General features: G+C 44.0%; 1 protein-coding gene across 1 annotated transcript in view; it reads left to right on the forward strand.

Annotated features, from left to right (window-relative positions):
- Positions 1–4,297: 4,297 nt before the first annotated feature.
- Positions 4,298–26,571, forward strand: part of GRM4 (glutamate metabotropic receptor 4) — a 603,968-nt gene continuing 581,694 nt past the window's right edge. Inside the window, exon 1 of the mRNA XM_061632388.1 lies at positions 4,298–4,369. The gene's annotated coding sequence lies outside the window, so the exon portion shown is untranslated. The remainder of the gene's footprint in view (positions 4,370–26,571) is intronic.

The raw sequence follows: 26,571 nt of genomic DNA on the forward strand, positions 1-26,571 counted from the left end.
ATTTGAAATGTGGTGGAGGAGAGCTTTGTGAATACTGTGGACCGAGAAAAAGACAAATAATTGGGTGATGGAAAAAATTAAACCAGAACTATCATTAGAAGCCAAAATGATGAAACTGAGGTTATCATACTTTGGAAATATAATGGGAAGACATGATTCACTAGAAAAGACAATAATGCTGGGAAAAACAGAAGGAAGTAGAAAAAGAGGAAAACCAAACAAGAGATGGCTTGATTCCATAAAGGAAGCAACAGACCTGAACTTACACTCTCTGAACAGAGTGGCTTTTAACAGATGCTCTTGGAGGTCACTGATTCATAGGGTCGCCATAAGTCGAAATCAACTTGAAGGCACATAACAACAACAAAACTGCTGATTTTAGCCAGGATCCTTAGTCTGAACAACTTATTCCACAGGATCAGATTGGGTTGCTTCTCCAACTACATACTTCTCTCCCTGTCTTTCTGGTCCTTTGCATGCTTAGCTGTCAGAGGAACCCTTTACTTAACTCCAGGCCACTAGCTCTATCTGGGACTCCCAAAGTTACCCCAGTAGAAAACAACTTGTTCACAAGGTATGGTGATTTCTTAAACAAGCCTGTGCTACTTTAGGAGGCCTATATTTGTCCTGCAGAGCCACATTATCTGTGGCATTGTTAGCTTCCAGGTTGTAGGTACCCATTCAAGTATTGCCTGGATTGCCTGGATAATATGGATTGCTTAAATATTTAGAGTCTAGGTTTACTGGGAGGCCTAGGTTTATTGAACTTCCATGGATTCTGGTCTAAAATGACTAATTTTATTATTTATTTATTTATTACATGTATATCCCACCTTTCCAACCAGGGGTCAAGGATGGCATACAAACATGACTTTCCTCCTCCTGATTTTATTCTCACAACAACCCTGTGAGGTAGATTAGGCTGAGAGACAGTGACTGACCCAGAGTCATCCAGTGAGCTTCATGGGTAAGGAGGCATTTGAACCCTGGTTTCCCAGGTCCCAGTCTGACACTCTAACCACTACACTGCACTGGCTCTGCTATATTTGTCCTATAAAATGTTTGTTTTGTCACACAATTGTCAAAATAAAACCCTGTAGATCCCCTATCAGCAGCTAGTATTCATACTTTATTATAGTTTTAGCTAGGAACATTACAAAAAAGCATTACCAGCAAAGAGACAACAGATAATTACAAAATAGAAGGTCAAAGGTTATCCAATAGAATAAAATATCAATAAGAATAAGATAGATAGATAGTTAACAGCAATTAATTCCTGAGTCATATTTACCAAAAGAGTTGAATCAATAAATGTTCATGAATGTTTTTATGCAGAGAAAATTGCAAGAGTTGTTATCAGCTTAATAACAAATAGCACTATAAAATAAATATAACATTTGTTAAAACACAACAGAAACTTTTAAAAAAATAGTATTTTTGTTTGCATGGGAATCAACAGCTGATGTACATAGGGGAGAACCTGACAGAACCCTTTGCAGCTGGCCAAGGAACCCTTTGCCTGCCTTCTGGAGTGAATGGCACAATCTCATACATCTTTTCACAGAAGAAAGTCTCAAGACACCCCCCTCCTGACTGGTGGTTTTTGTATGTGTGGGAATTCTGCAACATGTCACTGACATAATAATAATGTATTAGTGGTGGATTTATACTGGATCCTCCACACATAATTCCACTATATTAATTGTTCAACAGTCTTGTGCTGTCATGTGCAACAAAAGCCAACCCCCCCCACGTTTGTGGTTTTAAAAGATACAGGATCTCAGTAGGAAGTTATGGGATAGGCACCAATTGGAAAAGAAGCAGTATCCCCCCCCCATTTTTGCAGGCACAAACAGTATTGAAAGCAAGATCACGAATCACTGCCCAGATACCATCATGAGCACAAATCATCATGAATGCACAATTTACAAAGACATTTGGAGGAGTTCTCATTTCAGTGGAGTTTACTCCCAAGTAAGTATATATTGCAACCTGAGGTATAAGGTCAGGCTCTGCTGCTCTTCACACCAGGGAGGAGACGCTAAGGAACACTTTGCTTGTGTGCATGCGTGCATGGTGGACCTCACACACCTCATAGTAAGAGAGAAGTCCCTAGAATGCGGGGCTATTCATTCTGGAGCCCATCAGGTACTGCAGCAACAGATTTCCTGCATTGTTAGACAGCTGGACTGGATGATCTTTGAGGTCTCTTCCCTCTCTGTGAGGTCAGGCTGAGTCCTCATCTGCCTGTCCCCCATTCAGGCTGTTTCTCCAAAGCAGTCCTAGTTTTAGTAGTAGTGGTAAGCCTGGTGCACAAAGAAGACTTGCATTCAAACAATTGGTAAACAATTCCTGCTGCTATTCATTTTCCACGCAGTAATCGAAAGTATCCTCAGCAACAATTCTCTAGCAGCTGTTCAAGGCCTGCTGTTCTTCTTGAGGGGTTTGGACGTCAGTGGCATGAGTTCACTGTGGCAAAGGGAAATAACTCGGGGAGATACAGCAGGAACCTTACCCTTGCTCCAAGGCAACCTTCTCGGGTGCCAACATTCCTTGACAACTTTCCCTTTTACTCAGCTCCGGTTTGAAAAAGTACCCTCTGTGGAAGGGACTTCCCTCTCGTGACTCACATGTTGGTCATACGCAGTGGTGACTCAACAGTGTTTGACACCGAGCCAGATGTTCTCACGGGATCCATAACAGAGGGGAGGGGAGGGCGAAATCAAGGGCAAACAGCATGGAGGAGGGAAGACAGAAGAAAAGAGTCAGAAGGGAAGGAGAGAGAAATGGAAAGGGATTCATGGCAAGAAGACGACTGGGGCTGCTTCGCAGGGCTGTGTACTGTTTTAGATACAAAGCTGCGTTATACCAGATGGGACTATGGCCGCACCTGCACTATACATATACCACTTTAAACAGTTACATCTACTCTCAAAGAATCCTGGGAACTCTAATTTGTTAAGGGTGGTTAGAGTTATTAGGAGTCCCCTGTTTCCCTCACAGAGCTATAGTTCTGAGAGTGGTTTAATACTCAATCTTTTTTCCCAGGGAACTTTGGGAATTGTAGCTCCATGAGGGGAACAGGGGTGTCCTAAGAACTCTCAGCACCCTTAACAAACTATAGTTCCCAGAATCTTTTGAGGGAAGCCATGACTGTTTAAAGTGGTATGATACTCTTTTCAGTGGATAGTTCAGATGGGGCCTATTTGTCCATCAGCCTCACACTGCTATGTCTGGCAGTGGCTTTCTGCCAGAGGTTCTTATCACTGGGCAGGGGCTGAAAGTGGGATCATGCACATGGAAAGCCTATGCTCTTTTAGTGAGCTATGCTCCAGTCCCTCCCTAAACATTTTTCTCTTTTTTTGCACCTTGTCCTTTTGCAGCACGTGACTGGTGCCTTCCATTGCTTTGACTCTAGATTAGGGATGGGGAACTTTTTTGCCCCCTGAGGGCCACATTCCCTTCTGGGCATCCAAAGACCATATGCCAGCAGCAGTGTGTGAGTCTAAAGGCAAAAGTAGACACGGGCAGAGGCAAAAGTAGGCAGGGCAATGAATGAGAATGTTACCTTTGTACAGTAGGCTAGGGTCTACATGTCTGTACAATAATTTAGGGTTGCCAGGTTCAGGGCCTGAGACTGATCCTGTATCTTTAGGAGAAGAGAAAGTCAGCCAAGTGCAGGTGTTCTTGCAACTCTGTAATGGGAAAAACCACAAGGTGGGATTCTCCCTCCCCCCTGCGCAACTTTTAAAGATACAGAAGACTTATTGGTTGCCAGGCCCGGCCTCCAAGAGGTCTTATGTATCTTTAAAAGTTGTGGAGGGGGGGAGGGAGAATCCCACCTTGTGATTTTTCCCATTACAGAGTTGCAAGAACACCTGCACTTGGATGACCTTCTCTTCCCCTAAAGATACAGGATCAGTCTCAGGCCATGGACCTGGCAACCCTACTCTACATGCACTCACACAACCATATCTCTCTTCCATCCAGGCAAGCAAGAAGCATTATCAGAGTTTACGGACATGTTCCAGCCAAGCAAAAACATTCAAGGAGAATGCAAAGCAGGGCTGGTGATGGTTGTGCCCGCCCCCAGGCCTGAAGTTCCCCATCCCCCCTCTAAATAGTTTTGTGCACTGGATACAGGGCTAGGTTAACATCTTCGTTCCCATCTAGGTCTACTTTACTGAGTCTTCCTCCCTCCCCCGTTTTCCTGGCCGTTGCCTGCAATGAGCCTCAGCCAGCTGCTTTTCCGGTTCCAAAGGGAAAAGAGTTTATGGTTGCCTAGCAACGCTGGACACTCTTCTCAATATAGCACCAGGTAGAGCCCTAGTACTTCAGTACTAGTACTAGTACAGTGCACTGTCCAGTGGTAAGAAACTCTGTATTAGCATATTGTCATTGTGAATTGCTGTAGCTTACATGGAGGTATTCAAAAGTTACCCTGTGCTCATACTGTCTGCTTTTATATTGTTGGAGCAAGTTCTTGAGAAGTTGTCAGACTTTGCTCAAGTCCCTACACCATGGAGGGAGAAAGGGTGACTCTCTGGAAGTTGCTGGACTACAGCTTCTGTCACCCCTGAACATTGGCTATGATGGCTGGGGCTAATGAAAGTGGGAGTCCAAAACACCTGCAGCAGGGCTGCAGGTTCCCCATCACTGCCTTAAACATAGATTAGTGATAGGGTTGCCAGGTTCTTGGCCTGAGACTGATCCTGTATCTTTAGGAGAAGAGAAGGTCAGCCAAGTGTAGGTGTTTTTGCAACTCTGTAATGAGAAAAACCACAAGGTGGAATTCTCTCTTCCCCCTGCCCAACTTTTAAAGATACAGAAGACCTCTTGTTTGCCAGCCCCGACCTCCAAGAGGTCTTCTGTATCTTCAAAAGTTGTGGAGGGGGGAGGGAGAATCCCACCTTGTGGTTTTTCTGATTACAGAGTTGCAAGAACACCTGCACTTGGCTGAACTTCTCTTCTCCTAAAGATACAGGATCAGTCTCAGGCCATGGACCTGGCAACCCTAATTAGTGACGATGTGAGGAAATCTAATTCTAAGCTGAAACTTGCTAATACTGAGAGCTTCTCTTGAGTGGCTCACTGTCAAGGGCTGCCACAGCTGAAATGGGAAGCCTTTTAGTCCATGTGCGGCTGCCCTTTTGATGAGCTATTAGAACTGCAACATGGAACAAAGAATTCTCAGGTATGGATTGGTCCTGCCCACTCGGGCAAGGCATTTGGGCCTGATGGACAGGAAGGCTATAAAAAGCGATCCTGTTTGGGCTGGAACCTTACCAGAGCAACAAAGTCTCTCTTGTTCTGATGTGCTTTTATGCAATCCTTGACAATGATTCCTGGCCTGATCCCTTGGCTTTCATGCCTTGGCTCAGTTCCACATATACATACCCAGATTCTGGGATCATTGTCATCCACATACCCCTGCCTGGTGATCTATGGCAGGTGTCTACAGCAGACAGGGCCTTTTGGGTGGTGGAATGACCTCCCTGCAGAGGCTTACCTAGAGGCAGGTGAAAGTTTTTGTATTTTTTCAGACCTTTTAATCTCTTTCTATTGATGGATTGATCTCTTTTTACCTGTGCACTGAGATAGGGTGCTACTATTACTTTTTATGGATTTGTATTTTTATCTTGTATTTCATACTTAAGATTTTTGAACTTTCTGCTTTTAACTTTACTCTTAGATTGTTAAGTCCCTAAGAATTTCATTTAAGGGTGGGATATAAATATCCTAAATAAATAAACTCCTAGCTTACCCCTGACAGCCACCTATTGTTCACCCTTGACACCATGGACTGGCATGGAGGGCTTCATTGAAAACCATGGTCGCCTCCCAACCGAGGCGATCATGTAAACAGAGCCACACTCTTTGAAGACAGATGCAACATGGGAAACCTCAGGCCTGTCTGTCTGGCCCTTGGGATTCTCCCCCGGGCATGTCCATCACCAGCCTCCTCAAGTGCTTTTGCTGGCTGGTATGTCCCCTTGAACTGTGATAATGCCTCTTGCCTTCCAGGATGGAAGATGGACAGATGTGAGGGTGTGTGTTGAAACTTCTTACAAAGGAAGGGTATCATTTATTGCTCTGCCCATTTTTGCATCTGTCTCCATTCACCACTAGCACGGGGCTCCTAGAAGGTTGCTTGTGAGGGAATGAGGCTTTTGGGCTGAAAAAGGTTCCCTGTTCCTGATTTAAACCATGGTTGTAGCACCCAGATGCAGTCCTGGCTTTGTACCCTTCATTGACCATGTGTATATTAGAATATCAAATACTAGCTCAGCTTTCACCCCTCCAAGCAGCCCATTCAAGCATCCCATTTACATCTATTCAACTAAATGTTGATTGCTCACATTATTTACATTTTTCTTTTTCTTTTTTTAAAAACCTGCAAAAGTTTTAAATCCAGTTGCAAAATGGCTCCAGAGGTTGAGGTAAGATGGTGTTGGTGATACTACATGTGCTAGCCAAATGGCACTACCTCAGTTGGTGTTTACTCATCTAAATTGCACCACTTCAAAAAGCTGCAGAATATGTTTCTTTTGAGCTCACTTTGGGACAGAAAAAGATACCTTTGGACTGGTCTCAGTGACAGCAGTTCCAGAACATGCCATCTGCTCTTCCCATGTGACATCTGTCTTTATCCTGCCCACTGCTTTTTTTGGTGTGTGACAGTACTCAGCAGTACGGAGTACCGGCACCTATATTTTTGCTGCCCATGACAACCATTTTGTGCTGGCACCCACAGTACTTTTATCAAAACATGAGTACTGGTACCTCATTTTTTAAAAAACCAAAAAAAATTGACATTACCTAAGATGGAACAGAGATGGACTGATTCCATAAAGGAAGCCACAGACATGAACTTACAAGATCTGAACAGGGTGGTTCATGACAGATGCTCTTGGAGGTCGCTGATTCATAGGGTTGCCATAAGTCATAGTCGACTTGGAGGCACATAACAGCAACAACAAGATGGAACAGGGCAAAGGCTGTCAGGAGGAGAAAGGCTTTCATAAAGAAGTTAGGAACATAGGAAGCTGCCTTATACTGAGTCAGACCATTGGTCAATTTAGATTGGTATAGTCTGCACTACCTGGTAGCAGCTGTCCAGGGTTTCAGATAGGAGTCCCTTCCTGCTCTACCTGGAGGCAGAGGATTGAACCTGGGACAGAGCAGATGCTCTACCACTGAGCTATGGCCCTTCCCCACATTACAAGGATGAGTGTGTTTTTTTAAAAAAAAACCACAGAAAAAAGATAAGAGCTGTGATGCCTAGGAAATGCTTTGCAGTGGGTTATGAAGCCAAAGAGAAAGTAGCTACAGCACGACTACTGTTGAGCAGGCAGCAACCAATGGACAGCAGGGGTTTTCTTTCAGGTCTAGTGGTGGTTGACGCAGTGGGAAGCCACCCCTTAACTGACCTCTGGTTGGTCACATTGGTGCGGCTGAGAGGGAGGTAGAGGTGAAGGGGGAAGGGTGAGGTGGTAGGGAGGTTGGCGCAGTGGAAAAACATTGGCAGGAGCACTGGATTGGCTCCACCAGTGTATTTGCACCGGGCTGACCTTGCCACTGCCTCACCCCCTCTACCTCCTGGTGAGCATCAATGACGCAACCACCTGGAGGTCAGGTAAGTGAGGCATCCCACCATGCTGTCCATTATGGGTCAGGTTTCATTATTGTCCCTCAATCAGCAAGTCAAAACTCACAAATGCATTTTAAAAGTGATCTCAAAATCATTTTTTCTTACAAAAACAAACAAAGCAGTATGTACTGATATGTGTTCTCCTGCCACAGTCCACACCAATCTGTTTAGCACATTTGGGGAACATTAATAATTCAAGGTTAGGTTATTATATCTTCTCATGTTTCATCATTCCACAGCTTGGCCTCCAACAACTCTCTGTCTTGAGCACGTCATTGCGAGTCACCATGCATCTCTCCACCCTTTTCTTTATTATAAAAAGCAGATAAATTCACTGATAGGCAAACAACCTTGCGGTTTAAGAAGGTACCTATAGCCAACAGATATTTCTATCAAACTTTAAAAAGTAGGGAAATTGGGCAGCTATCGTGAATGCACCAGGGGAACAGGAGACCTGACCTTGTCTCTGAGATGTTGTACTGCCCTACAAATTTGTAAAAATGCGAACACCATTTGGGTTGTTCTTTCACAATCCAATCCACTTCCTGTGTAGCTTGGAAGAATTTGGTAACATGTGCCTCTGAGCATATGGTGAGTGGTGGAGTGAGAGGGGGAGGGGGAGTAGAAGGAGGGGGAAGGAGAGGATTGGAAGGGGATGGGGAAGGGAAGGGGCAAGAGGGAGCTGATAGGAAGGAGAAGAAGGGGAGGGCAGATTTGATAATTTGAATGCTTTTTGACTGTAGTGGGATTTACTCCTGTGCAATCATGCTTACGATAGGTGAAACTGATATGGGGGAGGGGTGGGAGGAGGAGGAGGGCAGGAAGGGGAGGGGGAGGGGAGGAGATTGGGTGGGTGGGCACTGGGCAGAAGGGAAGCCACTTTCCTTTCCAAAAGTCATCAGGAGTTTTGGAGTGCGTTGTCACCAGTACGCTGATGACACGCAGCTCTACTTCTCCTTTTCATCCTCTTCAGGTGATGCGGTCAATGTGCTGAACCGTTGCCTGGACGCGACAATGGACTTGATGAGAACTAACAAACTGAGACTCAATCCTGATAAGACTGAGATGCTGTTGGTGGAGGGTTTCTCCAATCAGATGGTGGATACATATCCTGTCATGGACAGGGTTACACTCCCCCTAAAGGAACAGGTTCGTAGTCTGGGAGTTGTTCTAGACTCTTCCCTGTCACTTGAGGCTCATGTAGCCTCGGTGGCACGGAATGCGTTCTACCAACTTCGGTTGGTAGCCCAGCTACGTCCCTACCTGACTAAGGAGGATCTTACATCAGTAGTACATGCTCTGATAACCTCACGTTTGGATTACTGTAATGCGCTCTACGTAGGGCTACCTCTGAAGATGGTTCGGAAGCTACAGCTGGTGCAAAATGCGGCGGCCAGACTGCTAACAAGAACGAAGCGATCGGACCATATAACACCTGTTCTGGTCCGCTTGCACTGGCTTCCAATACGCTTCCGGGCCAGATTCAAAGTGTTGGTATTAACCTACAAAGCCTTATATGGCGCGGGACCACGATATCTGTCGGAACTCCTCTCCCGTTATGAACCGGCTCGTACACTACGGTCTGCTACGAAGGCCCTCCTCCGGGTCCCGACCCATAGGGAGGCCCGGAGGGTGGTGACAAGATCAAGGGCCTTCTCAGTGGTGGCCCCCGAACTATGGAATAGTCTCTCTGAGGAGGTGCGCTTGGCGCCGACCCTATCATCCTTTCGGCACCAAGTTAAAACCTTTCTCTTCTCCAAGGCATTTTAATTTTTTGTTTAATGATGGTAATGTTTGTAATTTGATCTTAGTTATGCAGTTTTTAGATCATGAAATTTGATTTTAGATTGTGATGCTTTTGTATTTTCCTGTATTTTATTGTATTTATGTTCACCGCCCAGAGAGCTATTGCTAGTCGGGCGGTATATAAGTTTTAAAAATAAATAAATAAATAAATAAATAAAAGGAAAACACTGTGAACAATATCATTCTTTTTCAGGGTTCCCCCCACCTTTTTATTCTACAGCAGGCACATGTAGCCTCCCACCCAAATTATACAGCCACGAGACTGGCTGTATACTATAGCCAGCGGGGATTTTTCACATTCTGCAATGTTAAATTGAAAATACCCCCCATGCCATTCTGATGCTTCCCATAAGCTCATTTCAAAACAAAACCTTACATAACTTATAGTCCTGAACTCAGAAACGCTTGCTTAACAACCCTGTCAATTTGCATGGCGATACACAAAACAGTCAGAGAGAATAGACAGTTCAAAGTGTAAAAAGAGAGAGAAAAACCTCAGAGCCCTTTTGGACTTTTTTCTCTGAGAGTTATAATCTGTTGAAATTCATTAAAAATCAGCCATGTTCACAGAGTACCTGTAATCCTAATACTGACGTTGCCCCATACTCTGACCTTCATCTGCTGCAGTTTAAAAGTTTAAAAAATGCCTGGCTGATTTTTAATTAATTTAATAACTTTTGGCTGGGACCCAATGATAGCGCGGAGCATGCTCAGTAAGAACGAACTGTCAGAGTTCTAAAAGCCTCACAGCTGCTGGGCTTGGCTAATCAGGGGGCCACACCCACACCAGACTTTGATGTCATGTGAGATAGTCATGGCTTCCCTCAAAGAATCCTGGGAAGTGTAGTTTGTGAAGGGTGTTAAGAGACTCCTATTCCCCTGAGAGAATGGTTTAACAGTCAGCCACTCTGATTGAAGGTCTGTGAAAGGAACAGGGCATCTCCTAGCAACTCTCAGCACCCTTCACTAACTACACTTCCCAGGATTCTTTCAGAGAAGCCATGACTGTCCAAAGTGAAATAAAGGCCTGGTGTGGATGTGGCCAGGGACAGCTTTGGTTTAAATTTGGGTGGGAGGCTACATGTGTCTGCTGTAGAATAAAAAGGTGGGGGAAAGGCTGAAAAAGAATGTTTTGTTTACAATGTTTTCCTTTTGGAAAGGAAAGGGGCTTCCCTTCTCCCCAGTGCCCACCCACCCAATCTCCTCCCCTCCCACTCCCTGCCCCTTCCCTGGGTCAGTGTTGGACTATGACCTGGGAGACCAGAGTCCGAATCCCCACACAGCCATGAAGCTGACTGGGTGACCTTGGGCCAGTCACTGCCTCTTAGCCTCAGAGGAAGAGAATGGTGAAATCACCTCTGAATACCATTTACCATGAAAACCCTATTCAAAGGGTCGCAATAGGTGGGGATTGACTTGAAGGCAGTCCATTTTCATTTTCAAACATGATTGCATAGAAATAGATCCCACTGAACTCAATAAATATGCAAATGATCAAACCCACCCTCCCTTCTCCTTCCTCCTATCCCCTCCTCTTGCCCCTTCCCTCCCCCTTCCTTTGCCCCTCACTCCCCATCCCCTTCCAATCCCCTCTTTCTTCTTCCCCTTCCCCTTCCTCCCCTTCCTCCTCCCCATGGTCCATTTTACCTATCTTAAACATGATTGCACGGAAGTAAATACCATGCAAATGATCAAACCTGCCCTCCCCTCCACCTTCCTTTGCCCCCTCCAATACACTCCTTCCCACTCCCCCTCCTCCTCCCCCATGGTCAGTGTTTCCTATCCTAACCAAGATTGCATAGGAGTAAATCTCATTGAAAATAAGCATGCAAATGATCAGACCTGCTTTTCCCCTCTCCTCTCCTCTCCCTTCCTCCTCCCCTGCCCACTCAAGCCCTCCCTCCTTCCCGCCCCCGGTCAGTTTTACCTATCCTAAGCATGATTGGATGGGAGTAAATCGCACTGAATTTAATAAACATGCAAATGATCAAACCTGTCCTTCTCCTCCCCTCCCCATCCTGCCTGCTCCCCTCCCAGTCCTCCCCTCTGCATTTCCTCCCCTCCCTCCTCCTCCCCATCCTCTGTGGTCAGTTTCACCTATCCTAAGCATGATTGCAGGGGAGTAAATCCCATTGAACTCAATAAGCATGCAAATGATCCATCCATTCTCAGCAAACTTGGACAGGATCCCATTTCTTACCTCCCGGATTAAAAAGCAGGGAAATTCACTAATAGGCAAAAAACCTTGTGGTTTAAGAACATACCTATAGCCCACAGCTATTCTATCAAACTTTAAAAAGCAGGGAAATTGGGCAGCTATAGTGAATGCACCAGGGAAGCAGGAGACCTGAACTCCTCTCTGAGATATTGGACTGCCCTACAAATTGGTCAAAATGCAAACACCATTTGGGTTGGTCTTTCACAGTCCAATCCACTTCCTGTGTAGCTTGGAAGAATTTGGTAACATGTGCCTCTGAGCATATGGTGAGTGGTGGCAACACCTGCAATCAGCCCAAATAATAGAAAGAAGACATGTGCTGTGCTGATCTTGTTTTAGCAGGGAGGAAGCAACATTATTAAGACAGTTGATATAGTTCAGTTGGTCACTTTGAATATGTCTGATTTCCTTTGCAATTTTAGTGAAGGAAATCATTTTCTTTTGTTTCTATTTCTGTGAATATGTGAAGTACAACAACTCTTTGCAAAATTTATACTAAAAAAACTCCAAACATAATTGTGGAATAATGGCACTGACTTCTGCTGAATAGTCTCCAGTGGACCTCAGGAGTGTCTCAATTTGCACAAGATAAAACAGTAGGAGGTGAAATATATTCTAGCAAAATGCTAGGTGTGCTCTATGTTTTTAATTGACTGTGCCCACCTTGCCTTAAATGAAGTGGTTTAAACATAGCAGGCTGAAAATATGCATCCTCTTTTTTCAAACAGCTACAGTCATTGCTGAAGTAGCAACATATTGGAATCAGTCTGATTTTTCATCAAACTGCAGGTCCAAATTCCACTGTTAATGCACCCAAAATAGAAATAGAACATAACCTCCAATTTGAAACACAAAAGGCTGTCTTGACCATCATATGACACTGACCAGTAAAAAGGATTTGAAATTAATAAAAATAAATTTGACACAGATTTCTAGGATGAATAATGAGGGAAATAAAATTTTCTAGTGTAGATTCTCTGTAGAAACATTAATAACAGAGGAAAGAAGCAAAGTAAGAAGAACACCAGCAAATACAAAAATATAATTCTCTGTCTTTGGAGATGTCAAGTGTTGCCACCACTCACCATATGCTCAGAGGCACATTTTACCAAATTCTTCCAAGCTACACAGGAAGTGGATTTACCCAGAAAGGGTAAATCTGGATTAAATGAGGGGGAAATATGGCATGGTATATTGATGCCAACAGCATTGTGTGGATACTGCAAAAATGTGCATACATGAAGAGCACCTGTCCCACAAAAAACACCCTCTGGAAGCATCCAGATGAAAGGATACAGAGAAAGGGCTTCTTTAGTAAGTAAAGCTTCAATTGGTATAGCTATACTCTCAATTAGTAAATCAGGGTTGCTCGATTTCAGGACAAAACTTTTGGCCACCACAAATCAGTATAGTTGCCTTGGAATTAATGGGATAGATTCCAGCAGGTATAAATGACTGCAGTCCCATTTATTGTCCCCATGCAGGCTCTATGCAACAACATTTGAGGAGTTCAAAGGATGGTCTTTTTGTGAGTTTTCTTCTCTTTGCATATACAGACAAACAAAAATGGGCAAAATATATTTTCTTTCTGAAGTGGTATAGATACATTTATTTTTATTATTGTTATTATTATTTTGATTTGTTACCCACCCTTCACCCAAGGGTCTCAGGATGGGTTACAACAATTTATAATGCAACATTAAAACAGTTTAAAACAAATTACAATCATGAGTATAGGCTGGGTCCTAAAAATATACACCTCAGGTGTCAAAGTCCAGGGTAAAGAGGTGCAAAACTTGTATAGTGACACTCCTCTGTGGGGAGGGCAGTGCACAAGGGGAGGGAGTTAGGGGCTACCCCACCAGGAAGCATGGCTCAACAGCCTCAAGATAATACACTGTTTTCTTTTTCGTTGGCTTCTAACTTGGATATAAGAACATATTGCTGCACATCTCCACTTCCCTGAGCAATGAGAATCACAGAATTTTAGAATTTGAAGAGACCTTAAAGGTCATCTATTTCAACCCCCTGCTCAATGCAGGATCTGTAATGCAGACCACCACCTCCCATTGCCATCTCTTCCACTGTCAAATAGCTTGTTAGGAACACTCTCCTAATGTTTAGCCAAAATTTGCTGCCTTGCCATTTCTAACCATTGGTTTGAGTCCTGCTCTCTGGAACAACAGAGAACATGAAAACTCTTTAGATATCTGAAGACCACTTTTGCATCTCCATTTAATCTTCTGTTTTCTAGGCTAAACATACCCAGCAATTTTAAATGTGCCTTATAGCTGGGTACACACCATACATTTTAAGCATGTTTAAAGCACTAAAAATGTGCCATGGAATGCAATCTGGCTACCACATTTTACACCAGCTGTAGTTTTTGAACACTGTTCAAGGGCAGTTGCTTTATTTACTAATATACAAAAAGGACATGTAGTGGAAAAGAGGCACTCCTGCAAGGCAGCAGATCCACTGATTATACTACCTACCTACCTCGCATCAGATCCCCAGAGAGAGGCCCTGCACCCTTAGGGTGACTTCAGCAAACTCATGGCTCAGTCTGTCTGCGGTCTCTGACTCCTCCAACTGAAGAAACTACTCTTTCTTCATATGCACAGCTGCCCCCTCCCCTCAGTTGGACAGTGATCACCTTCCCCAAAGCTCTGATGGGTGTCGGATTCTAAGAGCCAAAATGGACATTATGAGAAATTAAAGGCATTTTTGTGCATAACAAGCAAATTTTTAAAATGCAGACAGCAGTAACTGAGGCTGAGACTATTATCAGGACAACAGCAATGGGGAGTTTAACTCTTTACTCCCTCCCCTGCTGTGGTCCTGACAAAAATCACTTCTCCAAAGTTACTGCTTGCATTGAGATGAAAGTGCCCAGTGATGTGAATGGGACCTTCCTCCTAAAGCAGCCTTTTCCAACTAGTGGGCCACCAGGTGTTGTTGGACCACAACTCCCATCAGCCTCAGCTAGCATTGCCAATGGTCAGGAAAGATGGGAATTGTGGTCCAACAACATCTGGTGGCCCACTAGTTGGGAAACACTGTCCTAAAGCAAAGCATGTAGGATAGGCATGAACAACCTGACCTACATCTCCCATAATCCCTGATCATTGGACCATGCTGGCTAGGGTTGATAGGAGCTGGAGTCCAAATGACACTTGGTAGTCCACAGGTTTCTCATGCCTGTTGTATTCCCTTTCTGTGCAAGAACAATGTAACATTCATGAATTTCCAATAGTGAATGGTGGGGTAGGGTAATGATGCTTACCTGACTTACCAGTAGCAAAATCATTACTGCTTACCGGGAGGAAGAGTGATAGGACCAAGACAGTGGGGAGGTCATTGCTGAGCAAACACATTGGCAGAAGCACCATATTTGCTCTGCTGGTGGGTTTGCACAGGTCTGATCTCCCCACTGCCTTGCCTTTCCCACTCCCCTTGTGGTAAGCAGCAGTGACCTACCTGCTGGGAGGTCAGGTAACCACTGTTGCACCACCCAGATACCCATTACTGTTTTGAATAACGTAGTGTGCTTCCAGAGTAAAAGTATAGTTAAATGCTTTTTAACCTGAAGTTGAGGTTACCCGGTTATTGGCTGCAGATTCAGCATAGGAAGCTGCCTTATATTGAGTCAAACCATTGGTCCATGTAGGCCAGTATTGTCTGCTCTGATTGGTTTCATGTAGAGGTGTCACCCAGGCCCACTATCTGAGATCTGTTTTTAATTGGAAACAGTCTTCATCCCAAATTGGGGCTCCACCATTAAGCTGTGGCCCCTCCCCAGATTCTTACAAGTTACACTAAAACTGCTGATGGATCACTAGTGTGAGCTACGCTTTAGGTTTTCATTCTTGGAGCCAGCCACCAGAGATCCTAGGGCCAAATCTGGCCATGCTAAATGTGAGCTGCTCCATATGTGCAACTTTGAAGAAAGAAAAAATTGTGAAACGAGTGTTGGATGAGACAATGGGAGTTTTTGGGCAGTCCTCTTTGCAGACTAGAGATTGGTACCTTGGCCCACTGTTCTCCATTCCATCCTTAAAGCTGCTGCTTCTGCTGTGTAAAACTGGTTGCCTCCTTCAGATCTAGGGATAAACAAGTTTGAGGTCTGCATCAGGTTTAAGTGATTCTGTGGCAGAGTAATTATTATCTTGCTAATGAGATTATTATGAAACTTTCCATAACCACATTCATGGATTCAGTGGGCCACATCCAGTGCTTCAGGTTCAAGGGTGCAATGGACTTACAAGCATGCAACAGAGCTTCCTCTTCCTCCCCTCCCCCCCACATCCTCAAAATCAGCTCCAGAGCATTGGGGGACTTTCTGGAGCAGAGTTAGGGGTGTGAGGGGGGAGAGGAGGAGAGGAAATGGAAATCCCGTTGCACCAGCAGAACTATGTGCACACAAACATTGGATGCAATCCAGTTTTCCCATCTGTAAAATCAACTTGTGAGTGCTCTTCTGCCTCCAAGATGTTCTCAGAGCAGTGCTATCTGCTTGGCTGCTGAATTTATCACAGCTTTTACTTAGATGAATGACACTAGTTGTTTAAAACCTTGCTCTCGCAGACACTGTTTTGGCTGCAGCACAAATTCTGGAATAGCATTTATGTTGCACAAATTTGGAGGTTGTTAGGTCAGCCTTTGGAGTTGGAGTAAGCACATCAGAAAATCTCAATATGTATGTTGTAATATAGCCTGTTGTGGGGACTTGGTATTCTGGTTTGAAATATTTACAAATTATCACTTATGGATTGGATTACACAGTTCATACACATTGTGTGCATCTCTCTGTCCCGTCCCCTGGCCTGGTTTTATCACTCTGTTGTTGCATGATATGAAAAAAGACCCTTGGCTGAACAAAAACAGACTGTTGTACATTTGGAAGGGTCTTCAGTTGGCAAAGGCTTATAGTACAGGACTCCCCAATTTTGGCGGCCTGGCGGCACATTTGTAAATCAAAGAAGCTGTTGTGGGCACCAGAAAATACCCATTTCACAGAAGGAAAACCTGGTAATTCTCAGAACCCACCCACCCTCAAAGAGGCAAAACACACATTCCAAACAAATAAAACACAGACTAGAAAAGCAGACATCCCCCCAAAACAGAAATAGACATAGCACCCCTCAGTTAAAAAAATAATTGACAGGGGCCGTGGGAGACACAAAGAGGGGTGTCTGGGGGTTCATGTTGGAGTCTCCAGTTTAGGGTTGCCAAGTCGGAGCCATCCAAAAACCTGAGAAAATGGGGGTGGGCCCTAGTGACGTCACGGGGCGGGCCCTAGTGATATCATTAAGCATGATACATTGTATCAACCACAGTTGCTTGGAGCATGCCATTCAAAAAAAATTCTCTGGAGATTAAAATAGAAATCTTACCTAAAATAGGGTGTAAAATAAGGTCATTCTTTCTCACAAGCTTAGGGTGATGCAAAATGGAAATGGACTGCCTTCAAGTTGATCCCAGATAGGGTCTTCATGGTAAGCAGTATTCAGACAGAGGTGGTTTACTATTGCCTTCTTCTGAGTCTGAGAGGCAGTGACTGGCCCAAGGTCACCCAGTGAGCTTCATGGCTGTGTGGGGATTTGAACCCTGGTCTCCCAAGTCACAGTTCAACACCTTTAGGGAACATTTAATCTAGCTTCCTTGCTTCTGGCAAGAAGGGTTTACGTGCCCTCAGGCCAGGCCATTATTGGAAGAAAGGATCCTAGCGTTGCAGAGATGTTAGATGGGAGCACAGATGGATGCTCCTGAAGGCAGCAATTATAAACATGCTTATTAAGGAACTAAGCCCCATAGAACTCAACAGGACTTACTTCTGAGTAGATAGTTTGGATTGTGCTGTTAGTAATGCTTGACTAGGGATCCTCTGCAAAGACATCCATATCCAAGCAGGGTTGACAACCCCCTGCCTGGAATGCGCTGCCCTTATCTTTTAATGTGGCTGCTCCAAACTTCTTTACAGATTTGACCCTTCACTTCAGAAAGAGGTCTGAGAAATGTGTAAGAGAAAGAAGATTCTTTACCCTTTCTGTCTACTCTGTGGGGTGCTATAAACTCACTTGGACAGCCAATCCAATTCCAGTGAGTAATAATTGACAGAGAAAAAACACCCATGGTTTGGTCTACCTTCACAGGCAGCAGCTTGGGAACAACAACTGCAGCCACACTTTCAAATATGTGAATTCTCTTTTACCATTAGTGGGCAAAAAACAAACCATCATGCAACCAACAAGGCACATCATCAATGGGTTTTAGGGGTTTAGTTGACCACATGGAACCACTGTTGTTGCTTCTATGGATGTAAGGGAGGAGGGTCAAAGGTACATGAAATGCAAACAGAAAATGAAAAAAGACAGTGATGCTTCCCTAAATGCAATACCATACCAACCACAGCAACACATACCAAAGGGTCAGCGTAACCCTTCAACTTCTAGGTAGAACTCTTACTAGGACATTAGGGATATTTCTTGGGAGGTGCAGTTCTGATGCCTTCTAGTTTACTTGCTTCTGGCAAGAAGGGTTTACGTGCCCTCAGACTTGGCCATTATTGGAAGAAAGGAGTTTAGTGTTGCAGAGATGTTAGATGGGAGCACAGATAGATGCCCCTGAAGGCAGCAACTGTAAACATGCTTATTAAGGAACTAAGCCCCATAGAAATCAATAGGACTTACTTCTGAGTAGATACGGTTGCAGCCATGTTAAGGACAAGGGAGGACATTCTAGGCAAAACAGACAAATAATTGGGTGTCCGAACAAATTAAACCAGAACTATCACTAGAAGCTAAAATGATGAAACTGAGGTTATCATACTTTGGACACATAATGAGAAGACACGATTAACTAGAAAAGACAATAATGCTGGGAAAAACAGAAGGGACTACAAAAAGAGGAAGGCCAAACAAGAGATGGATTGATTCCATAAAGGAAGCCACAGACCTGAACTTACAAGATCTGAACTAAATAGGACTTACTTCTGAGTAGATACAGTTGCAGCCATGTTAAGGACAAGGGAGGGCATTCTAGGCAAGCAGTTGGCAATCACAATTATACAATTATACAATTACCTCTAATATTAAGGTAAAGGTAAAAATGTGACAGAAATAAAACCAATAGCACCAGGTTACAAACAATTTTTTTATTAACAAACACTATCTTTAAGAGAACAAAGGCAGGTTACATCACCAATCAATCTAGTCCCAACTAGAGTAGAGACCCACTGAAGCAATGAAATTGCAGCTGGTTTTAGACATTTATCTCTCTTACAAAAGAGAAGTGGATGACATCCAAGGGATGTTTTCAACCATTATAAACATTATAAACAGTATTACTCTTTATAAAAGAAAAAACAGAAAGAATGAACAAGGTGCTTTCACTGTAGGAACTGGTGTTAAATAACTAAACAGGCTGAGTTTAGAATTTGTACTTCTCATTTGAAACACAAGCTTTAAGCAACCTTTGCTCTTCCTTCACATATTTAAAAAACTCAGCACAGTTCATGCCAAAGTTTAATTTGACACAAAGCTCTGCTTTAACAAGGGAAGGTAACATACGGTTCCTGTTGTCAGTCCATACATTGCCCATTAGTGAAAACGCTCTCTCCACGAAAGCATTGCTTACTGGGATGGCAAACACTGCACTGACAACCTTCACCAGAATTCTTGATCTGATGCTCTTTAGCAACTGCACCCATTTCTCATCCAGAGGAAGATCAGATGTTTTGACCTCAGGCACAAACTTTTTAACCAGGCAAAGTTCATCAAAAAGTCCATCAACAGCCGAAGCTCTCTGGGAGGTTTACAGTAACTAAAAACATTAAAAACAAATATACAAATTTAAAACACATCTTTTAAAAACAATTTAAAACACAATTTAAAAAATTTAAAACAATTTATAAGCAAAAGTTATTATTAGACAAAAATTACTAAAGAAATTGAATATGGTTTATCAACAATGAGCATTTGACAGCTTTTATAGTAGTGTCAGTCTCACAATTAACCAGTATAGTTGTCTAAACAAGTCTACCTTCTGAGACTTTTGGAACTACATCACGCAAGAGACAAAAGTAGGGCACATACATTGACCATGGTGGGGGATGCTGAAGCTGAACTCAACATTACTCTTCATTTAACATGGATTCCACCTAGTTTGGAGTATGGTGAAACTCAGTGGGATCACATGGCAGGTAAGTAAACTGACTCCTTCCTTCCCTGGTCAATGAACAAATTGTTCAAGAAGCAGTGTATCATCATGTTTTGGGATGTTTTATTACAATGCCCAATACTAAGGTTGTAACCATATGTAACAACTACTTTTGAATAAAAGTGGAGAGGATTGAGGTGTATGTCATCCTATGTGCTAGCCTGCAGACTTAAAGATGTACTTTTAACTTGCCAACAATTAACTTTAGACCAGAAAAAGATCATTCAATTTACTTTTTTATGGTTAAAGTATGTAGAAACCGCAATTAAAAAATAAGAAAAAAAGGGGTGGGGGAATGTTGCCAAAGCCATATTGCTCTAATAAAATTATGGCTCTATAAAAATGCAGCTTTCAAACAGGCCAGTTTCTTTCTGTTTTGATAATATTGAACATCTGACAGCTGGTAGTACACATGCTGTCATCATTCAGGGTTTGCAGACAGCAACAGATAACAGAAAGCTTTTTTAAAAAAAAAGAAGGGGAGAAGAAAACACAGACTATAGACTGTCTTGCAAAGTTTAATACATGAATTCAGATATGAAGCTAAAGTGGGGAATTCTACAGCCAGATTTAAATCTAACCTGGCAAGAAATAATTAAGTCCCTGGAGGATGGAAGCACTTAAAAACACACAGTAACACAAAGAGGAGAGAAGAACACAGGAGTCCTGCAGAAACAAATCCTTTCTGCCCTTAACTCTACTCTTCTTATGGCCCATGTATTTGTATGGAGGCAGCCCCGAGCTAACAAATCCCCAATTTTAGTTTAAGGCAAGGGTCAAGCACAGTAATACCCCAAGAAACATGCTTTCACCACCACGGCTCAGCCCAGAAATGAAGAAGTAAAGACAGTATCGCCGAGCATGTGCAAAGTTATTTCAATAAACAGCGCTTCAAGCACCTGAGATTAAGTTAAAGAGTTGCAGGTGCGAGAGTGTGACATCCAAACAGGCCCTCAAAGCCTTTCAGCACGCTTCCTTAACAGACGTACCAGAAGTGGGCTGGTCAGCCTACCTCCGAACTGGCTGGACTAAGGAGGAGGAGCCGGCCCAGCCTGCCCTCCACGGCTCCTGCTGAGGCTGAGCCTGCAGGCCGCCGCGTCGGCCCTGTCTCGGCAGCGGTTGCTAGGAGACGGGCGTCGCGGCTTGTCAGCCTCAGCAGGAGCCGTGGAGGGCAGGCCGGGCCGGCTCCTTTTTAGCCCCGGAGCTGGTTCCTCTGCTCCGGAAAGGACGGCCGCCGGCTTCACCCCTCCTGCTGTGGGCACCCCTGGGCGGCAGCAGCCGCGATGGGCCCCCCAGCGGCACCAACAGCAGGAGGGGTGAAGCGGCCGGCTGTCCTTTCTGGAGCTGGAGAACCGGCTGGACTAAGGAGGAGGAGCCGCCCCGGCCTGCCCTCCACGGCTCCTGCGCTGAGGCTGCCAGGCAGGCCGCAAGCCGCATGGGATGGGCCCCGGCCCCCGTCTTGGCCGGGGCTAAGAGGGAGCCGGCCCAGCCTGGGCTCCACTGCCACCCCACCACTCACCTCAGTCCACCCACGGCAGCGGCTGCGGCCGCGGCCACGATCGCGATCCCCCCCCACCAGAGACTTCAGCAGCCTGAGCCCCAGGGCGGGGAACTGGCTCCGGGCCGGCCGGGGCTAAGAAAGACGGAGCCAGGCCAGCCCAGCCTAGCCTCCGCTGCTGCCACCACTCACCTCCACCCACCCATGGGCCATCAGATCACCCTCACACGCCCGGGCCCCAGCCACCTGTATGTTCTCTCTGTGGGTGGTGGTGGGAGCAGGCAGGGGCTGCTGCTGGAGGAGTCCCTCCCTCACTGTGTCGGCTGCTCAAGTCCTGCCTGCGGCCTGCCTGCGGCCTGCCTGCCTGAAATTGTAAAGAGCGTAAGTCGGCCAGCCGCAGCCCAACGTATGCGTGGTCAATCGCGCATGCGTGGCTGAGGGGGCCAATAAAAAGCCGGAGATCCACCTTTTAAATTGAAGTATAGCCGGAGGCCGGACACGGCCCCCTTTTGCCGGACTCTCCGGCAGATTGCCGGAGACCTGGCAAGCCTACTCCAGTTCTGCTGTCTAGTAGCACAAGACTGTGATGCCTGAGATGTCTGATGTTTTTGGGTTGCAATGCGTCCTTCTTGGGTAAGCAGCCTCTTTTCATCCCTCCCCCATACAATTTGGGTTGTCTATCAAGAGTAACTATATGCAAGAGCATTGGGTCACTCAGAGAGTGTCTTGTATCTATCACAGTGAGAGGCTCTGACTTTATTTTAAAGAGAACCTGGAAATGTTACTTCATATAAAAGCCTTGCTACCAAGTTTGTGGGGATTTGCTGCCATCTTGTGTACAGATGGAACATAGTGTCTAATAATAGATGTTTACTTGGGGGTCTGGAGTCTGCAGCGGCTGTATTCCCATCAAATAACTTGCAAGACTGTGAACTTCAGTATGTTCCTTACATATGGCACTCCCTTTCATATGTGGAGAAGGGTGGAATCTTTTGTTGCTTTGTGAAGTGGGAATCAGAGTTTTTGTTGTAGCAAGGAGGATATGCGAGCATTGCAAATCCATTTTTAAATGTTTATCTGTTTTTAGAATTACAAATCTGAAACAAAATCCTGTAGTGAAACCTGTTCTGACAAATATTTTGTGATGTTTTGTACTTTGGGAGAGTTTTTGGGTGCACACATGTTTTTCTGCTAAGTAAAACACAGAATAAGGTCCCTTCACAAACATACTGACCAGTTCAGCTTATATACATTTTGCAGTGATGTAGATAATTGTATCTAACATCCAGCAGCAGAAGAATATAGGGCATCACACAAATTTTATTCAGATTTTATTTGATCAACTTCTTTCAATCCAGATGATGCACCTTAATTATTGTATCTTTTTCAGGTGGTGTGTGAGTTCATGCATACATATGTGAAACTCTTTTTCTGTAGTTAATAGCTGTGAAGGTCTAAGAGTGCGCTTGTAAATTCTCTTCCTTACATTATGTAAAATGTGAACAAAAATGAAATGTGATCACTGCTGTCCCTTCCTTGTGTCACCAACTTAGTGGGAGTTTAAAATGGCATTTTAGCTTCCCAAGATCTGACTTAGTAGTAGCTTTTCTGTGTGTGTATAATATTGCTGGTGAACCCAGAGGAGGAACAGAATGAAACGTATCTTATTTGGAACAGAAATGTCGTAATAGGGCTGAATTAGGGGAATGTACTTCAGCATAAACTAGCAGGAATTAAACTTTCTAGGGATAGGTTAAATATGCTGGAAAATAAGTGAAATAAATATTCAAAAGTGTTCCCCCCTTTGATTCTGAAAAATTAAGGACATGTTCCACTGGGAAGTTATATGCAGGGTTCATTTTTTTCAGGATGACTCAAAAGGAACCCAGAATATCAAGACAAAACAACTTCAGTAAAAGAGTATTTTCAGTAAAAGATGCCAAGTTATTGTGCATTGTGAGCTGAGATACTTGTCAGTAAATATCTTTGAGAACAAAATGATATTAATCAGTAGGAATGGGCATGATTCTAGATTTGACAGGCTGCAAATCATGGCCTGTGACCTGATGCTGATGCGGATCAAGAAGTGGGAGTTCCACCCTCCAAGGCAACATACCTGGGCTTAAATAGACCTGGCTACTTCACCTCCCACATCGCCGCATTTTGGGTGATGGCAGATGTGCGCATGCAGTGCACTAGTGCACTGATGCAACAATGTGGGAGGTGGAGCAACCAGGCTTATTTAAGCCCATGCTGGCTGCATTGGGGGTGTTGGGGAGCATCATGACTGTGCCCCAGGCCCTACTCATGCCTGGCACTAGCCCTGTGCTTATGTTGCTAAAATTGCACAACCCACATATAAAAGTGAATAGCCTCATAATAACTTGAGCATTGAGTAGGGGGAATCCCAACAATTGGCTGGGAGAGGAGAATAGAATGGAGTGAGCAGAACAGGAGGACAGAAAAATTGTGTCTTTGTGTGTTATATTAGAAAGAAAGCTAGACTAGCAGGGTTCATCTGTTATGACTGAGCATGCTCAGTGGGCAAAAAGTGCTAACTGTTGAGAGGGTGGGTAATGGAAACTGAAAATGGGTGTGTGGGTGTAGGTGGGAATGAAGTGGCTGGAATCCTCTACAGAAGCAATTCGCACTACAACATTTTGTTGCAGGTCCCACTCATTACCTCTATTTCTGATGCACAAGTTGTGAGTGCCATTGCGTATGTCATTAAAATGGCACCTTGGTCACACAGGAGGGGAGGTATCAGCAGGATTGGTACCCAAGGTTTGTAGAAGAACAAAAATACTTGGGGGAAGAGGGGGAACCCTAAAGGAAGAAATCAGAAAACATGCCAATGAGGTAGGAGTGGGATGAACACAGCCTGAGCATTGCCTCCATCAGCCCCTGCTGCCACCATCACCTTGCAGTAGTCAGTCAAAGTTTATTGCCAGGCCATAAGCCAACGCAATCTTTAAAAACATGCATTTACATATAATATACAAATATAACATTAAAAATTAAAACCGTATTAAAATTCACATAATAATAAAACATGAGTTAAGCAACCAGGAGCCTAGGCAATCATAAGAATCTCTAAAATTCAGTAACAATCAAATATTTAGCCCTCAATTTTTGGGCAGCAAAACCAAAATGGGCCACCATGTTGGTAATTTGAGGATCATTATCAGAAAGACGAAAAGCTATAATTTGAGAAACATCAGAAGTACCCAAATTATTTATCACGGGGTCCAGGTAGATAGCTCTTGGTTGTTTATATAAGGGACAGGCAAGTAGGTAATGTGGCAAATCTTCTACCTGACCAGAGAGACAGATACATAAACGTTGTTCCCATGGGATTTGTTGGTAACGACCTGAAATTATAGCAGAGGGCATGGTTTGGAATCTAAGGGCTGTGAATGCATATCTTAAATGTACATTCTGAAGGCTTAGCAAATAGTCAGCCCTTGAGTGTTCACATTTATATGTACAGAACCACTTTGAAAACTTGCAGTTAAGAATGGTTATTTTATCTATCCAGTTGGAATATTGTGTTATCTGAGCACAAATTTTGGATTTATCAAGAAGATGAGGAGATTGCAAATTAAAGTGGTAATGTTTATAAATGTTCAAGGATCTCAGTTTCCAAAATCTAGACACCATGGACTGATCAAAGCAAGCCTTCGCTAGGATCTTAGTAGCTGTATTGCTTAGATAGGACCGGTATGTTAATAAGTTCTTATGGATGTGGGCGCTAATTGGCAGAAGACCGCATTCGGAGCGCAAGAGGGCAGCAGGGGAGCCAGAAGGTAATCGTAGTAGCTGTTTAAGAAAGTTATTTTGGATAGTTTCAAGAGATGGGAATGAAATAGCATCCCATCCCCATACAGCCGCTCCGTATAAAATCTGGGATGATACCTTACACTGATAAATTTTCAGTGCAGCGGTCGCTTGGTAGCCCCCCACCGTCCTGTAAAATCTAAGTAATGCTCCCACTGCCCGATTTGCAGATTGTTTGATAGTATTAAGATGCCTTTTCCAGGATAAATTGTCTTGAAACCATATCCCCAGGTAGTTAAAATGGCGGCATTGTTCTATAGGACGATTTCCCATAGACCATTTGTGCTGTTTGTATCTGTTTCCAAAAACCATAATTTTAGTTTTCTGGCAGTTAACTTGCAATTTTTCCTTTTTGCAATAAAGGTCCAGATTTGTCAATAGTCTCCTTAGTCCAACTGGGGTAAGGGATAATAAAATCATATCGTCCGCGTATAAAAGAATTGTTACTTTTCTATTTCCTATAGAAGGGGCAAAAAAGGATGGATCTTGGAGCTCAGATACAATATCATTTAAATAGAAATTAAACAGGAAAGGAGCTAATAGACAGCCCTGTTTAACACCTTTATTCACCTTTATGGAATCAGTATAGGTGTTCCCTGATCTTATTCTTATAGTATTATTAGAATATAAAACCCTAATTAAATGTAGAAGGCGTTTGTCAATGTTGGTACTTGCCAGTTTGGACCATAGACACTCTCTATCAATCGAATCAAACGAATCAAACCCTTGCAGTAGGGTTGCCAGGTTCAGGGCCTGAGACTGATCCTGTATCTTTAGGAGAAGAGAAAGTCAGCCAAGTGCAGGTGTTCTTGCAACACTGTAATGGGAAAAACCACTGTCATCATCCTTGTCACTCTCCTTCTCTCATGACTCTCTTCATCCTTGTGACTCTCCTTCCACAGCAACAGACATTGGTAGGAGCCAATCAGCATGAAAGGGGATTCATGCTGATGGGCTGTAGTGCTGGAAACACAGGGACCCATTAGGGACCCAGCTCCCCCAAAAGTAAGGGAACGATGACCCAGCGGGACCTGGCAGGACTTCACTAGTGCCTAGGGGTAGCCCTGGGTATGGTCTGAAGGCACATGAGGCCACCACCTTGCTGAAGCTAAGCGGGTCTGGGTCTGATCAGTGACAACATGGGAGACCACCTGGGAATCATATGTATGCCACATTGAGTTCCTTGATGAAAGAAAGGCAGGATATAAATGTATGCAGTTTTGAGCAATGTACATATTTTTGCAATCGATTTCCCCTAATATATGCATTTTGTGTGTTATTTTCACCAATTATTAATTTTTATGCATACTTTCTCCTAATATATGCATTTTTGTAAACATT

The sequence above is a fragment of the Rhineura floridana genome, chromosome 6 (assembly GCF_030035675.1).
Source record: "Rhineura floridana isolate rRhiFlo1 chromosome 6, rRhiFlo1.hap2, whole genome shotgun sequence".
Classification (NCBI taxonomy): Eukaryota; Metazoa; Chordata; class Lepidosauria; order Squamata; family Rhineuridae; genus Rhineura; species Rhineura floridana.